This window comes from Sorex fumeus, unplaced genomic scaffold (assembly GCF_029834395.1).
Source record: "Sorex fumeus unplaced genomic scaffold, SorFum_2.1 ptg000091l, whole genome shotgun sequence".
NCBI classification, from domain to species: Eukaryota; Metazoa; Chordata; class Mammalia; order Eulipotyphla; family Soricidae; genus Sorex; species Sorex fumeus.
The window spans coordinates 1,374,530-1,390,365 of NW_026606148.1; the positions used below are offsets into that span (position 1 = coordinate 1,374,530).

Genomic DNA, 15,836 nt, shown 5'->3' on the forward strand with positions numbered 1-15,836 from the left:
ATTGGTGGGCTCCTCTCTCCCTTTGGGCATTGCTTCATCTTGTAAGTGGAACGAAGCCAGGCTCCCTTTATCACCTCCAATCCTGGCTTCACAAAGTGAACCAATCAAGATCCAAGCCCTGGTTTCATGGAAGGCAGTGTGTGACGGTTTCGAACCCTGCTCCCAGGGAGAAGTGCTGTATCAGTCCTGGTGCAATCCTCTGGTGGCCATTCAACCGCTGTGGCTTTTTTGTTGGTTTCATTTTGGGGTCACACCCAGTGCCAGGGATCACTCTTGGTGGGCTTGGGGAACCATGGGCTCTGCTGGGAATCCAATCTGGCTCAGACACAAGCAAGGCAAATTCCCTATCTACCAAGTACTATTTCTCCTGCCCCTCTTGTGTTCCTTATGGATCCTGTAACACCTTCCTCATTTCATAGCGTGGAGCATGTGAAGACCTCCCAAATAGAACCACATCCCAGGCTCTGGGGGCTAGAAAGGATGATGCTAAATGTGAAGGAATGAAGGATTTGAGGGGGAGGGGAGTTCTTATGGGTTATAAGGGTGAACCCTAAACACTCATCTGCATTCCTTTGAGAGGAAGGAAGAGTGATAGCTACTGTATGAAACAGAAAGAAAGGCAATGGGGGCCAGGAAGAGAGATTTAAAAATGCCGCATGAGAATCAGAGAGATGTGGCCACAAGCAAAGGAGAGTTGGCTGCCTACAGGAGCCAAGAGGCAAACTCAGGCTCCCACCCTCTAGAGTCACAGCCAGGAGCACAGAGCATTAAAAGGAAATTAGAGAAACCCATCTCCAGAGCTGGGACAGGGTGCATCTGGGAAAGTGGCTGGGGTTGTTAGAACAACGGCAGGAAAATCATACCAGCATCTGCAGTGATATTTTTCCAGTTGAAAGAAAAAGGAAGTAGCAGCTAAGATGTTCCAACAGTTTTACATCACAGTTTTCTTCCCAATGCGATGGTATTCACAAGTGAAGGAAATGGTATTGGGGTGTGAAGAGATACTGAATTTGGGGAGCCACTCTCACCCACTGATGCCAGGGAGGCCACAGCTACAACTCAGTCTGTTCCAGTAAGAGCAAGTGTTTGCAAGCATTACTTATTATTGTGTGTGTGTGTGTGTGTGTGTGTGTGTGAGTGAGTGAGAGAGAGAGAGAGAGAAGGTGGGAGGAAGAAGAGGGAGAGGAGGGGAAGGGAGGTAAGGGGAGGGGAGGGGAGAGGAGAGAAAAGAGAGAAAGAAAGAGAAGAAATAGAGAGGAAGGAAGGAAGGAAGGAAGGAAGGAAGGAAGGAAGGAAGGAAGGAAGGAAGGAGGGAGGGAGGGAGGGAGACAGACAGACAAAGAAAGGGCAAGAAACAAAAAAAAGACAATCATGCCTTATATTTGAATAACATTGTGGACTTCATTGAGAAGTTTTCTATCCGTCACCTTCTGTACCTTCCAATAGGACAGACAACAACGTTTCCTTTCATAGAAGAGAAAGCAAACAGTGCACCCCTTTCCCGGGTAGGCAGGTATGACTCTGAAAGTGGGGGCTGGCTGTAGACACGGGTCTGAGTGTTGAGGACCTCTAGCTGGACCAACCAAGACAGTGAGCTGGTACTTTCTAGCACTTCCCAGCCTGATGGTGCAGGACTGACTCTTGCTGACACCCAGGCTTTTAACTCAGCTCTCTTCCTTGCCCATTCAGCAGCGAGGCTGCACACGTGGATTGCAGACTCGGTGAGGCACAAGCCCTGAGTTCAGACCTGGTCGCAAGAATTCTCCTGGCAAGCCTGGCCCATGGCTCCGAGCATGAGCACCTGCTTTGTATGTGGGAGTCCCAGGTTTGTTCCCTGGCACTTCAGGGTCCTTTAACACCTCCAGGAGTATCCCTTGAGCATTGGTGCACGCACGCGCGCGCACACACCCACACACACCCACACCCACACACACACACACACACACACACACACACACACATTCTCCTTTCAAAATCCTAGCAATTTTCTAAGTTCCCATTGAGCGCTACAGAGCGTCAGTCCCTGTCCTGGCGACTGGCCTATTTATTTCATCCCTTTGATGCCGTTTGGGCTGCCGCCTTCAGAGTGTCAAATGTAAAGTTGCAATTCCAGTCACTTGTCACTTAAAAGATGAGATTTATTACTGATTCCTCAAAGGCTCTTACTGCGGGATTCACATAGCCTTGGAGTAAGGCCAGTGCAAGTGCCCTGGGTGGGCCGGGACGCAGCCCTGGGAGGGCTGGAGACTCGCCCCAGGCTGGTGCTCTATAGTCCCGCTGCTCCCAGGGGCAGATGATGTGCTGGACACACGAAGTCTGTTGAAGGCCGGGCGAAGGCCTCTGCCCAGCCCCAACAGGCAGCACATAGGGGACTGGTTAGGGTGGGGAGGTAAGTCAGGCCCTTTCCCTGGCCTGATACTAGATGCTCAAGCCCTCCCTGCGATGGGACAGACTCTCTCCCCTGAAGTGGGACAGAAACCTCTACCCTCCCTGAGACAAGACAGACCCTCCTCCCTGAGATGGGACAGACCCTCTCCCCTGAAATGGGACAGACCCTCTACCCTCCCTGAGATGAGACAGAACCCCCCTCCCTGAAATGGGGCAGAACCCTCCCCGCCCAGAGACAACACAGACACCCCTCCCTGAGATGAGACAGACCCCTCTCCCCTGAGACAAGACAGGCCCTCCTCTCCCTCGGAGACGGGACAGACCCATCTCCCCTCAGACAGGACAATCCTTCCTATCCCTCTGAGATGGGACAGACCACTTGGGCAGACCCTCCTCTCTCATCAGTGACCAGAGATCATATTCTGGGAAACAACTCTCTCTGCGTTACTTTCTCTGAGAATTTCCGCCAACGGTTCAGTTGAAATGACAGAGAACATTTTTATTTCTTTGGGTGAGGGTGTAGCCACATACCTAGCCATGCTCCAGGCTTCCTCCTCGCTCTGAGCCCAGAGATCATTCCTAGCAGGGCTTGGGACCCTATGTTGTACTAGGGGTCACACCTGAGTCAGCTCTGTGCAAGGCTAAGTGTCCAGCCCGCTGTGCTATCTCTCTGGCCTGGGAGTGTTTTTTTCTTATTGAAAGCATCATAGCTCAGGAAGGAAGGTGACAAGTCATCATAGGAGTGTGTGTGTGTGTGTGTGTGTGTGTGTGTGTGTGTGTGTGAGTAGGCTTGAAGTGCTAGATTGAAATAAGGACTTCAAAATGGGCACTGGGATGGGTATTTGATCATTGTATAATTGAAACCCAGCTGTACCTCATGATGTCTCACTAATAAAAATAATAAAAAAAAAAGAAATAAGGACTTCAGCTCTGTTGAGTGGAACATTCATTATCTTTAGTTACTTTTTTTTGTCTTTTTAAAGACACTTAATCATTCTACTTTATTTTTCTACTGACTTTCAGTTGAAAAAAAGAAGTGGGCTTTTGGCTTTTTGGTTGAGTGGAATGGGCTTGTGCTTTTTTATGTCTACTTTATGACCCTGTGTTTGCCTTCTGGATTTTGCTGTTGGGAGGATTTGTGAGTGCTTAAATGATAGCGTGCAGGTGAGTGTAGGTTCTGCAGCTGGAATAGCTGGGGGGGGGGCAGGGTGAGGGGCTACAGTTCAGTGGAAAGTGCTTCCTGCTGGGTCCCCCGGGGTGGGGCGGGGCAGGAAGCATTTCAGATTAGTTTGGAGCTACATCACACCTTCCTCTTCCATCTGCTTCAGTTCTTCGTGGTTCCCTTAGGGATGCATGGTACAGGAGATGGCTTCCCGAGTCTGGTGGGGGTGGGAGGAACCAGGCAGAGTCCCCCAAACCAGCTGTATTTTTTTTTGTTTGCTTTTTGGGTCACACCTGGCGATGCACAGGGGTTACTCCTGGCTCTGCAATCAGGAGTTACTCCTGGCGGTGCTCAGGGGACCATATGGGATGCTGGGAATCGAACCCGGGTCGGCCACGTGCAAGGCAAACGCCCTACCGTTGTGCTATCTCTCCAGCCCCGAACCAGCTGTATTTGATGTGCTCAGGAAATGTGGGAAGAACCAAGGAAGGGACTTAGACATTGCCCCGGGACACACAGACTCATCCCAAATTCCGTTTTTTGTTATCTGGTAGCTCTTTCTTTGGGCCGGGGGTGGGGTGGGTCTCAAGCAGTTTAAAGCCAAGTTGGAAGCCTCTGGCTGGAGTGCCTGACATTTCTGATACCTGCCTCTGGCTGCCCCACATGGCATGTTCATGGCCCCATGCAGAGCTACAAGAAAAAAACCAAATTTAAATGTTAAAAAGCTTTTGTTCATTACCGGTGGCATTTCCCCCCTCCTCCTTCCATTTGTCACTGGGAGCGGAGCTGTGACTCTTTTAATATCAAACAAATAATAAGCTTCCTCTAAAGTGATTTTTCTGACAAGGAGCTCAATATATTAAACTTTATCTATATTTTAATAGCCAATTTCACACCAAACTGCCTTCTTAATAATGTATTTACCACCTGGGGATATTATTCCAACCCATCTGGAAAGAATTGGAAATTAACTGTCCCTAAACTGAGTCTGTGTGTGCTCTTACATTGCTGCGGATTAGCTGGGTGTCATTGGTAGGGAGGGGGCCTGGGGGGGGCAGCCCACCTGGAGAGGGTGGGGTCTGGGAGGGAAATGAAGGCAGGTGGAGAGACAGGAGACCTTCTCAGGACAAAGCTCGTCACCTGCTGAGCTGATACAAGAGATACCTGCAGACAAGCAGAAAGAACAAGACTGGGCTCAAAAGCTTTGGAGGGAAACTTGCTTTTGCTTTCAAACCTGACTTCCCTCTGTCGCCAACCAGCAACACAGTGGCTGGGGTGGGGTGTTTTTTTTAAGCATCTGACCTTTTGGTCTCTCATCTGGAAAAAGAGGGGCTCTGCTGGGTGACCTCGGAGTTTATTCATTGGTGTATATAAAATCCGTCTGCATTTTTGGATGCTCACTCCAGAAAAATAATTCCTCTATGCCTGATCATGATATTCATTGTTGGGGTGGGGGTGAGGGGATGGGGGCATGCTTTCTCTCTCGGCCATTCATCACTTGCAGGGAACAGGGCGAGGATAGAGAGTTCTGCCAGACGACCCCCCCCTCCCTCCCCTGCCCCGAAGGAGTTTGGAGATGATCGAAAGTTGTAGGGGCTTTGTAAGGAATGGGCTAGGAACGATAGTTGCTCCCTTAAATCCAAGGAGCTCTGCAAAACCTCACTCTGGAGTCCTTAGGAAGAAAACCACACAGGCGCAGTTTTCCATGCTTTCTCAAAGATGTGTGCCCAGGAGAAGGGATGTTTGGCCTGGGTGTTGGAGGATTGGTCCTTGCAGGCCATGCAGACAGATGAGTAAATGTCTGCCGCCAACCCAGACATGGGGTGAAGCTGGACAATGGGACTCTCTGGGCCTCAGGCATGTTCTGGGTCTCTGCTGGAACCTGACCAGTATCTCTGAGGTAGGCTAAGGCCAGCTGAATTTGACAAACTCTGTGTGTGTGTGTGTGTGTGCGTGTGTGTGTCTCCACCAATGCACACACACTGTGTTCCATCTGCATGATACAAGTGTGTGTCCAGAGTCACCTGGGAAGTGTCAGAGCTCCTAGAATTAAGGGGGTGGGGGTGTCTAGGTCAAGTGTCAAGTGCTGGAGTTTGAGAAACATCCAAGCTTCAGATGGGCAAAGGGCAATTCAGCTCGGGAACCAGCCAGACTCGGAAGCAAATATAGTGAGGGTCTGGATCACGAGAGCACAGGATCAAGGCCTGCACCTGGCACGAGGCATCCTTTGGTATCCCGCACTGCATGGAACACCACAGGAGCAAAGCCCTGGATGCGAGATGAAGCCTGCTGAGGCCTTTGGGGCTTTTCTCCTCCAAGGAGCTTGAGATCCTGCAGAGAAAGGGCAGGTGAGGTCGCCCCTCCTCCTGCTGTGCAGGTGTTGGCTGGGCTCCCTGCAGTCTGGGGATCCTGGGTGTCTGGAGGGAAGCAAGGGGGTGTTGAGTGCATGTGCACACAGTCCCTACCCAGTTTAGTCTGGGCAGAGCAGAGGCGGAGGGAAGGAGCAGCCTTCCCCGGAAAGGTGGACAGGGAGCTGCCTTGTGCTTGGGACCGGCCTGGGACGCAGCAAGGCAGAGCAGAGAGCTGGCCCTGGGACCCTATATTGTCCCCTGGGCACCGTCAGCAGTGATTCCTGAGCGCAGAGCCAGGAGTAACCCTTGAGCTTTGCCGGGTGTGGCCCCCAAATCAAGAGAGAGGGAGAGAGAGCACCTCCATAAGCAGCATGCCTGTATGGATAAGGGGCCAGGCGTGAGGGACAGTCCCCCAATTAATCAGCAGCAGGAAGGAAGACTGTGACTTGTAGCTGGCCAAGGAAGGGAGGCTTTAAAGGCTGTCCCTGGCCGCCTTCACCAGCAAGTCAAGGCTGACAGTCACCTGGGGACCCAGAGATACCAGGGTCCCCAACTTAATCAGGCAGATAACAGAGCTGCCTTGGCAGGGGACTCCCCAAGAAAAGCCCAACAATAGGAGATGCCCCCCAGGGCCCCGTGCTGCTACTGCGATAATCAGCCATATAAAAAACCTGTCACCGTGTGATGAGAGATGAATTAGAATCAATTACAGGTTTGAAATAATAGGCAGCCCTGGCTTCTCGACTGGTGATGTGACAGCATCTCTGGCCCCCGAGGTAAGCAGGAGGATCGCTCAGGGAGGCGGCTGCACAGGAGGGCCCCCTCACTCCCCTTCTGGCCAGGCGTGGTGGTGGAAGAACAGGGAAAGCACACGGAAGAACAGAAGCGACTTTTCCTCCTTCACCTCCTACTGCCTTCTTCTCCCTCTCCAGGACTGAACTGCGTGGGGGGCAGTGGGTGGAAGGGGGTGGCTGGCAAGGCCTTTCCCCTTTTCTGGGGGTACAGTGGGTTTAGGGACATCAGCGTCTGAGATGAGAGTTGATGCTGATTGCGGACGCAGAGGTCCATGCTGCCCTGGGATGATCCTCAGCAGAGAGGCGGCCCGGTGGAGTCTCGGTCCAGTCCACAGTGAAGAGGCAGTCTGGTGGGGGCTTCAGTCCTATCCACGGCAGAGAGGCAGCCCGGTGGGGTCTCGATCTGATCCACAGCCAAGAGGCAGTCCAGTGGGGCTGTTCCGATGCTCGTGCAGAATCAAGCACTGTACTCCAGGTCTGCTCCCCTGGATAAAGCTAGAGGTGGTGGTAGTTAGTAGTAATGGTGGTGCGGTGGTAGTGGTAGGGATGGTGTTGGTGTTGGGAACAGCAGTAATGGTGATGGTGGTGGGAGTAGTAGCAATGGTGGCATTAGTAATAATGGTGGTGGTGATGGGAGTAATCATGGTGGTATTGGCAGTAGTGGTGTTGGTAGCATTAATAGCAATGGTGATGGCATTAGAAGTACTAGTCTCCCGATGGAGATGGAGTGATTGTAGTGGTGATAGGACACTCACAATCACTACTATTCACTTGATCACTTGACTTCCCGTTACTCATCAGTTTGCTTGAGCGGTCACCAGTAACGTCTCCATTCGTCCCTGTCGCGTGCTAGTGTAGCCCAATGGCATCTGTTCATTCTAGGAACATGAAGAGCCTCAAACCGATTGTTCAGGGTCTTGACGAAGAAGTCTGACCATCTGGTAGGTGGGCAGCCCCGAGGTCTTTTGACATCCCGTGGAATCTAGTCGGTAACGGCTTTAGTCCAGCGGTCGTCTCCAAATCTCATTATGTGTCCAGCCCATCTGATTGACTACTATTACCACCACCATTATCACCACCACCATTACTACTAGTAGTAGCACCACCCCCATTATTACTATTATTACCACCACAATCACTACTATTACTTTTACCACCAAAATCACTATTACTACCACCATTAATATTTGTAGCAGCACACCAGTATTATGATTAATGCCACCACCATCACCAATACTACTAGTACCACTGGCACCATTATTACTAATACCATCACCATTAATACTAATGCTACTGTAACAACCATTACTACCAATACCCCCATAATTACTACCATCACCTCCACCATTACTATTAATGCCATCACGGTTACTGCTACCACCACCATCACCATTACCACTAGTACCACTACCACCATTATTACTAATACCATCACCTTACTACTAATGCCACTGTAACCACCATTACTGCCAATACCACCATAATTACTACCATCACCACCACCATTACTATTAATGCCATCACGGTTACTGCTACCACCACCATCACCATTACTGCTATTCCCAACACCATTCCTACCACTACCACCACACCACCATTACTACCACCACCACTGGTCATTACTATCATCACCATACCATCCTTCTCACTACTACTATCATCACCTACCACCACCTCTACTCTGATCATTATTTACTGGTTGCTTTGGCGCTTAGTCAAAGTTCTTTGGGGGGCAGAGGCGGATCTCAGCAGTGCTCAGAAGGTCCAGATGTGGTTCACTCTCAAAGGTACTTAACCAACTGGACTGGGCAGCATGATGCTCAGGACTGTATTACTCAGGATCCCAGCAGTGTTAGTGGCCACCAGAGCCACACCTGGCCATCCTAGGGGTACTTGTTGTTCTGGGGTTCAAACTCCAGGCCTTGAGCAGGCAGTGAATGTAGCCCTGACCCCTGAGCCATCTCTTCAACTAAGTGAGTCATGACTCAGATTCCCATCCACCCTCTTGGAATGCTTCTGTCTCCCTCTGTCTGCTGCAAAGGTAGGATCAGCCCTCAACTCCCCTGCACATCTCGAACCCTGGCAGAGTTCCCCTCCCCACTTCACTCTGCCATGCAGTCACCCTTGCTCAGTGTGACTGTTGGCTCTGAGCACTCACCAAAGGGCATGTCACAGTGAAATGATGACCCTGTGGGCATGCCATGGCCTGTGGCTAACTTGCTGTGGGACTCACAGAGTTGTCTTTTGGGGGTCTGTTTTCTCAGCTGACAACAGGGTATCACTTTGTTTGTGGGTATCTTTGTTCAGTGGTGCCAGGGGTTGAACCCACCCGTGTAAGACCTTTGAGCCACAGCTGGGCCCATGATTGGGAATCGTAACAGCTCCAGGGCTACTAGGCCATGCATTTTCTGAAGAAGCACCAACAGTGTGCATTATGCGCTCTGCAACCTGGCCGCTGTCGCCAGAACTCTTTCTGACAGCTGTGTGCCCCTGTCTGTAGCCTATACAGTAATTGGGGGGTCCTGAGGTGGGGGCTCCTATTCAGCACGCACAACACCAGGGCGACAATAGTTGAATGTGGTCCCTCTAAATCTCCTTGTGCTCCTGGGTGTGGCAGTGTAGGTTCCTCTAGCCTTTAACCAAATTTGGGCTGATTCCTCTCATCCCCCTCCGACTGCCCCCTCCAACCTTCCTCTTCCTCTAAGCTGCCCCATCCTCTAGTCCTGGCACCTCGCCGCCTCCCACTCTATCTCCCTTCGCCTTTCCGCCCCTTCTCTCCTCCCCAGTTCTCCGGTCCCCGTGCCACCCTCTCTTGCCGTCTTTCATTCCTGCTGCACTCCTCCCCCTCTGCCCAGCCGGCCCGCCCCTCCCCCTTCCCTCCACCCGCACCATCCTTCCAGGACCCCCGTGCCCACTCCCTGCTTCTGCGGACTCCATCTACTGGTTGGTCCTCGCGCGGCTCCCCCAGGCCTTTTCTCCTCTCTCCTGCGCTCCTCCTCCTGGTACTCGCGCTAACCTGCTAAATTAAGTCTTTTGTGTGGATCTGCAGTGAAAGTTTAATTAGGAAATCGCTCCGTTCCCCCTCTCCCCAGCCCCCACCTCCTGCGCCCCGGCCCTGGAGCCCTGGCCGTGGTCCTGATGGCACGCGCGGGGCCCGGCTGGTGCAGGAACGCGCGCGGCCCCCGCCGCCGCCGGCGCGCGTTGGGACTCCAGCCCTGAATCTTATTTACATTCGGACTAACAATAGCTCGGGAGCCGGGCTATAAATAATTTCTGGGGAAGAGTTGTCTAATTAAACGTGCAGCAGTAAGGAAAGTGCTTTAACCACAAGGCTGGTGTCCTAATGAACGTAATCACCGGATGGGGACAGCTTAGGAATCACTTCTACACCGTGTCCCGTGGAGGCTGAGAGACGGAGGGGAAAATACTCAGGGAGAATTTCCAATCAATATTTAATTGTGGAGTGTGTTCAACTCGTTAGAGGGCCTCTTTTTTCCTTCCCTTTCTCCAGACCCGGAGGTTTAAAAAAAGAGGATTTTAAATGCAGCTTCCGTCGGGTGGCCTCAGCCCCGGGATCCGGTGGGAAGATTGTCTGTGGGTTGTCAATATTGAATAAAAATTATCTGAACACATAAAATGTATGAATTAATAAGTACCCGCGTGTACACTTGACAGGTGCTGAATTTAAAGAGGAAGGTGGGTGGGTGGGAGGTGTGATTGCTGGGTCTTTGTCTGCCCTCCCTCAGATGGCTGAACCTGGGAGGTGCAGGGAAGGTCCCCAGGTGGTTGGTGTGTCCTTGTGGCCCCAAGGAGCAGGGCACATGCTCCCCAGCGCCGACGAAGGGGACTGGGGGTAGCTCCCGGGGGACCACGTTCTCCTCGGAGGGAAGCAGCTTCTGCGGATGTCAAAGCTGCTCCAGCGGATGAGGAAGGAAAAAAGCCCAAGGCAGCCATTCGCGTTTCTGCACCATTAGAAGCAGACAATGTAACCTCAGTGGGACGGGAAAGGACAGAGTCTGGGTGCAGGGCCGGGCCTCTCCACGCTCCTGCGTTCCGGGCATGATCCTGCAGGCAGAAGGGTGCCGTGTGAGGACAAGAGCAGGACTTGCACTCCCGGTGTGCAGGTTTAACAGGACACGCAGGGAACTGCAGGCCTGCAGAAATGAACTGAATTCACACAGCAGGCACACGCACACACCCTCACGTGCAGACGGGACCATGTGAGCACATGGAATGGTACCTGTGCATGCATGAAAAGAGCTGCAGATACCCATGTGGAGGCAGACAGGTTTGTGCACACATATGCATGTGGTAACATGCACACAGATCAACAGATCCATAGAACATACTCATACAATAGCATGTCTATAAATGGGTAGATGTGTGCATTTGTTCACGTGTGTGGGGATAGACACACAATGCACATATAGAAGGTAACATGTTTGCAAGTGGGTAGGACACACAAATGCGTATATTCATATGTATGTGGGGAGAAACACATAGTGCATGTGGATTTTGGTCATAAGCATGGAAGCGGGTAGAATACATGCATATGTAGAGGATAAGCATAATGCACATGGATATGGGCATAAGCACTCAAGTGGGTAGAACACACACATGCACACATATGTACATAACATGTAGAAGGGCCATCCTACACGCGTGCTCATGAAAATGCATGAATGCTTTATACAGTCACACATATACCTTTGTGACACGTATGTAGACCCATACATGCACGTACGCAGCAGGACAGATACATACTTACATATCCATGTGGAAATCTGCACACTGCTGAGACTTGGTGAGTGGGTGTGAGGAGGAGGGGGGGCAGGGGCAGTGAGGGCGTGGGTCTGCAGGACCTTCTCCGGAGCTGCAGTCCCAGATCTGTCCTCAAGGCACTGCCCTCCTCGACAAGCCAAGCACCCAGTGAGGTGATTGCCTGAGAAGCCTGAACCTGTGATGAGTCGGGTTCACCACTGGATGTCAACGTTGCTCTAGCGGATCTGAGCCGCCCCTGTCTGTCTGCTAAGGCAAGTTAGCACGTTGTGCCGCTCTCTGCAGCAGGCTTGTAAGTAGATGGGGAAACAATGGAAACCCCAAAGGGAAACAAATCAATTTTAAAGTAGCCCCTGTCCCTGTCACCACAAGAACCCCATCCCCCAGCACCCTTCCCCCTTCCCCATGCCGTATGTCCTGTGGTGACCTCTTGCCAACACGCCTTATTTCCGCACTTACTTTGCTCCTCCCTGCCTCCTCCCACTTGAACCCAAACCCCCGCATGGACAGGGGCCTTCTATCTTGCTCCATAGATTGCCCTGGTGCGTTGGCCCTGCTTGGCATGGAGTGGGTGTTTGACAGAGGTTTGTTTTGAATAAATAAATGACTAAGTGGATTAATGAAATGTAGTCAGTAAATATATATATATATATATATATATATATATATATACAGAGACGTTATTCTTCCAATACTAACGGGGTGTTCCCCTCTGAAGATGTTAAATGGCTCGAATAAAGGCAAAGAAGCAGATGACTTGCCTCATGGATTTTTGCTCTGGAAGAGACTTGCAGACAAGACTTAGTGGGTTCTCCTGCTTTTGACTTAACTACAGCTCTGTTCTGGCCTTGTTCTGTTCTGTGAACTTGGGAAGCTGGTATAGTCTCTGCCAGTTCTAGATGAATTGTCAATACAGTAAGATCCTGTTGATGACTTCAGACCACCTCCCCTTAAAGAGTCTGATGATATCAAATGTCCTAGTGGTTAATTCAAATGCGCTTTTCCTTGACTAAAATATGCCAGGTCCTCCACATGCATGCCACTCTACCCAGAATATCAAGAAGGGGAGATATTATAGTCTTCTTCCAATAAAGAATAAGGAAAATAACAAAAACCTTTTCCAAATAATTCACTTAATCCAAAGATCTTTACTATCAAGGTGAACCACAATGAAAACTGGCATTAAAAATCACTCCCAGACTGGACAATGACGGGTTTGTCCAGGTAAAATGAAAATGTAAGGTGCTGTCCAAAGGCCGGAACAATCTCTGCAGAGACGTGTTTTCAGTTCTGCTGCAATTTCTCTATCTCCTATTTTAGACATAGAGTGAATAGCTAGGCTGCCATGGCAGCAAGGCATGCTTCCATATGTTTAATTTTTAATAAAAAAATTAAATTTAATTAAATTAAGCGAAACCGGGTCTACAGCAGAGATTTTGAAATTATTTACTACGCTGTCACTTTGGGCTCATTGATGCTTGTTAATATTTCAAATTTAATGATAAGCACCATTTATAAGCTAAATAAGACATTATTATCACTCTCCTGGTAGAAACCTACAAGGACACAGCTAAGCAAAGGTGAAACCCACATTATTGAATGAAACTTAATTAGTAGATTTTGTTCTATTAGTGGCTCGTATATTGCATTTATGAAAATGAATACAAATATGATCCAGGCAATCTTTCCTCAGAGAAAATGTCACTGATAATCAAACTTCACTCCTACTCTTTAAAGCAGATGCAGAATGAAAATGGATGTCATCTTTTGCACATCAAAAGATTTTCTACTTTGTGGTTCTAATAATATCCACGTAGTAGAGACAGGTTTTCTGCCATGCTCCTGTGGGTGCAAAGAAGGGTACTCATGGAGAACTAATAGAGGGCCTCTTTCTCGTGGAGTTACTTGAGCACTGGGTCTTCAAATTGGGCTGTCGATGGTTGCTGCTTAACTGGTTGAGTCTAACCCATCTGCTTTATTAGCGTTGTGTCTCCTCTCAGGCAACAGGGTTGTCATAGAAAGGGCGAAGCTTGGATAAAGCCATATTACCACCATTTGTAAACTTTGTGTAATCAATTAGCTTCCTCCCACACTATACATACCAAGTTCCTCATCCCTTCCGACCCCGACCCCATAACTCCATGTGAATGATGACTGTTCCACTCTATTTTTGTGCATACAGAGTTTGAGAGAGATCAAGTCATATGTCCTAAGCCCTTTAAAGCCTCTGGTGTTTCCATTTTGTATGTCCTCCAAATAAGATGACAACTCCTGACTCTCTAGGGAAAATGAAGGTCAAGATTGTGATGCATCTGGGTGAAGAGATAACACAGTGGGTAGGACGCTTGTCTTGCGCATGGCTGACCCAGGTTCCACTGCCAGCATCCCATATGGTTCCCTGAGTACCACCTGAAGTGACTCCTGAACACAGACTCAGGAGTAAACCCTGAGTACAGCTATGTGTAAATACCCCCTGCCCCCACCAAAAAATAACCCAGAATTGTGATACACCAGCATGGGCATATGTATTCAGCAAACCCTAGCCTGAGTGTCCTATTTTCTCTCCTCTCCTCTCCTCTCCTCTCCTCTCCTCTCCTCTCCTCTCCTCTCCTCTCCTCTCCTCTCCTCTCCTCTCCTCTCCTCTCCTCTCCTCTCCTCTCCTCTCTTCTCCTCTCCTTCCTCCCTCCCTCCCTCCCTCCCTCCCTCCCTCCCTCCCTTCCTTCCTTCCTTCCTTCCTTCCTTCCTTCCTTCCTTCCTTCCTTCCTTCCTTCCTTCCTGATGACATCTGGGAGAGGACAATAGTCATCTGTCCAATCTGAAGGTCTTTGACTTGGATTCTCCTTTCTAGGTGGCCAATGTAAAATCTTCCTAAACCTGGTGAGATGCTAAGAAAACAGGATACTTTCCCTCCTAGTCAGGTGGTTGTGAGATCCACAGGAAGGTGCAGTTTGGGTGTAAAGATTAGCTCTGGTGACAAATCTGTATTTTATGTGGAGTTTCAATGACAAGAGATACCTGAGACTAGAAGGGCAAGAGAAAACCATGAAACCATGACTTTGGTCAGTAAAAGTCAAGACTCTACACCCCTTTACCCATCCACCTCAAAGTCGTGGCTTTCATTCTGTCCCTCTGGACATCTTTCTGGAACTACACCCTTGCTGAGTCAGCAGTGGAATCCTGTGTCTTATCTGCTGACCTTCAGACCTAAGCTGTTTCCTTCACCAGCTGCTGTGTCCCCACCTTAGGACAATGCCTTTTTGTGCCCACCTCAAAATATTCTGCAAACCTCAGTCACTCCAATCCATCCAAACGTTTCCTACCATTATTCATTTGACCTTTTGGATGTTCACACAAATGCTTTTGTTGGGAACCTCCCTAAATGAATGGTAAAGTGGAAGGATTTTCTTTTTCTTTAAAAATCATATCAGGCCAGAAGTAGTAAAGTGGGTAGGGCACTTGCCTTGTACACGCTCAATTGAGGTTCAATCCTCAGCATTCTATATGGTCTCTAGAGCCTGCCAGGATTGTTCTCTGGGACGGAGCCAGGAGTAAGCTCTGAAAACCACTGGGTGTGAGTCAAAATCCAAGATAAGAAAAAAGGAAAAAGAGCAATATTGGACCAGAAGGTCGTACAGCAGATGCAGCACTTGCCTTGCACATGGTTGACCTGGGATGATCCCTGGCATGACATATGGTCCCCCAAGCATGGTCCGTAGTAATCCCCAAACACTGCTATGTGCTTCCCACCCCCAATGCCCCAATATAATAATCAACGATATGGATAAGAAAGACATTTTTTGAGTTTTTTTCCCCTTCTAAATAAAACTTGGGTACAGAATTGAATTATTTGCAACTGTTGGTCCAGAACATTTTCCCTGGACCAAGAGTTGCAAATAAGTATTCTATCATGTACACAATAGTAAAATAAGCAAGCATATATACAATCCTCTACAAGCACCCAAAACTGAGATCTTTATGTCAATAAAGATCTATACCTCAGTGACATAACCCTCCCCCCACTCCTTCCACCTGCTAACTTCCTAATTCCAAAGTAACTATCATCCACATTTTTTTTTTGCTTTCTGGGTCACACCCGGTGATATACAGGGGTTACTCCTGGCTCTGCACTCAGGAATCACTCATGGCGGTGCTCAAGGTGACCATATGGGATACTGGGCATCGAACCCGGGTCGGCCGCGTGCAAGGCAAATGCCCTACCACTGTGCTATCACTCCAGCCCCCTATCATGCGCATTTTGTGTGCATCTCATGCTTTTAGTCTCACACCATCTCTTTGCATCACGATCACGATCACGACCACCCTGTTGTTCGTCGATTGCCTCGAGCAGGTGCCAGTAACGTC

The 15,836-nt window shown here is 49.6% G+C and overlaps 1 protein-coding gene across 1 annotated transcript in view; it reads left to right on the forward strand.

The window, feature by feature from the left end:
• Positions 1 to 15,836, forward strand: part of OPCML (opioid binding protein/cell adhesion molecule like) — a 1,179,878-nt gene that overhangs the window by 547,335 nt on the left and 616,707 nt on the right. The window lies entirely within an intron of this gene.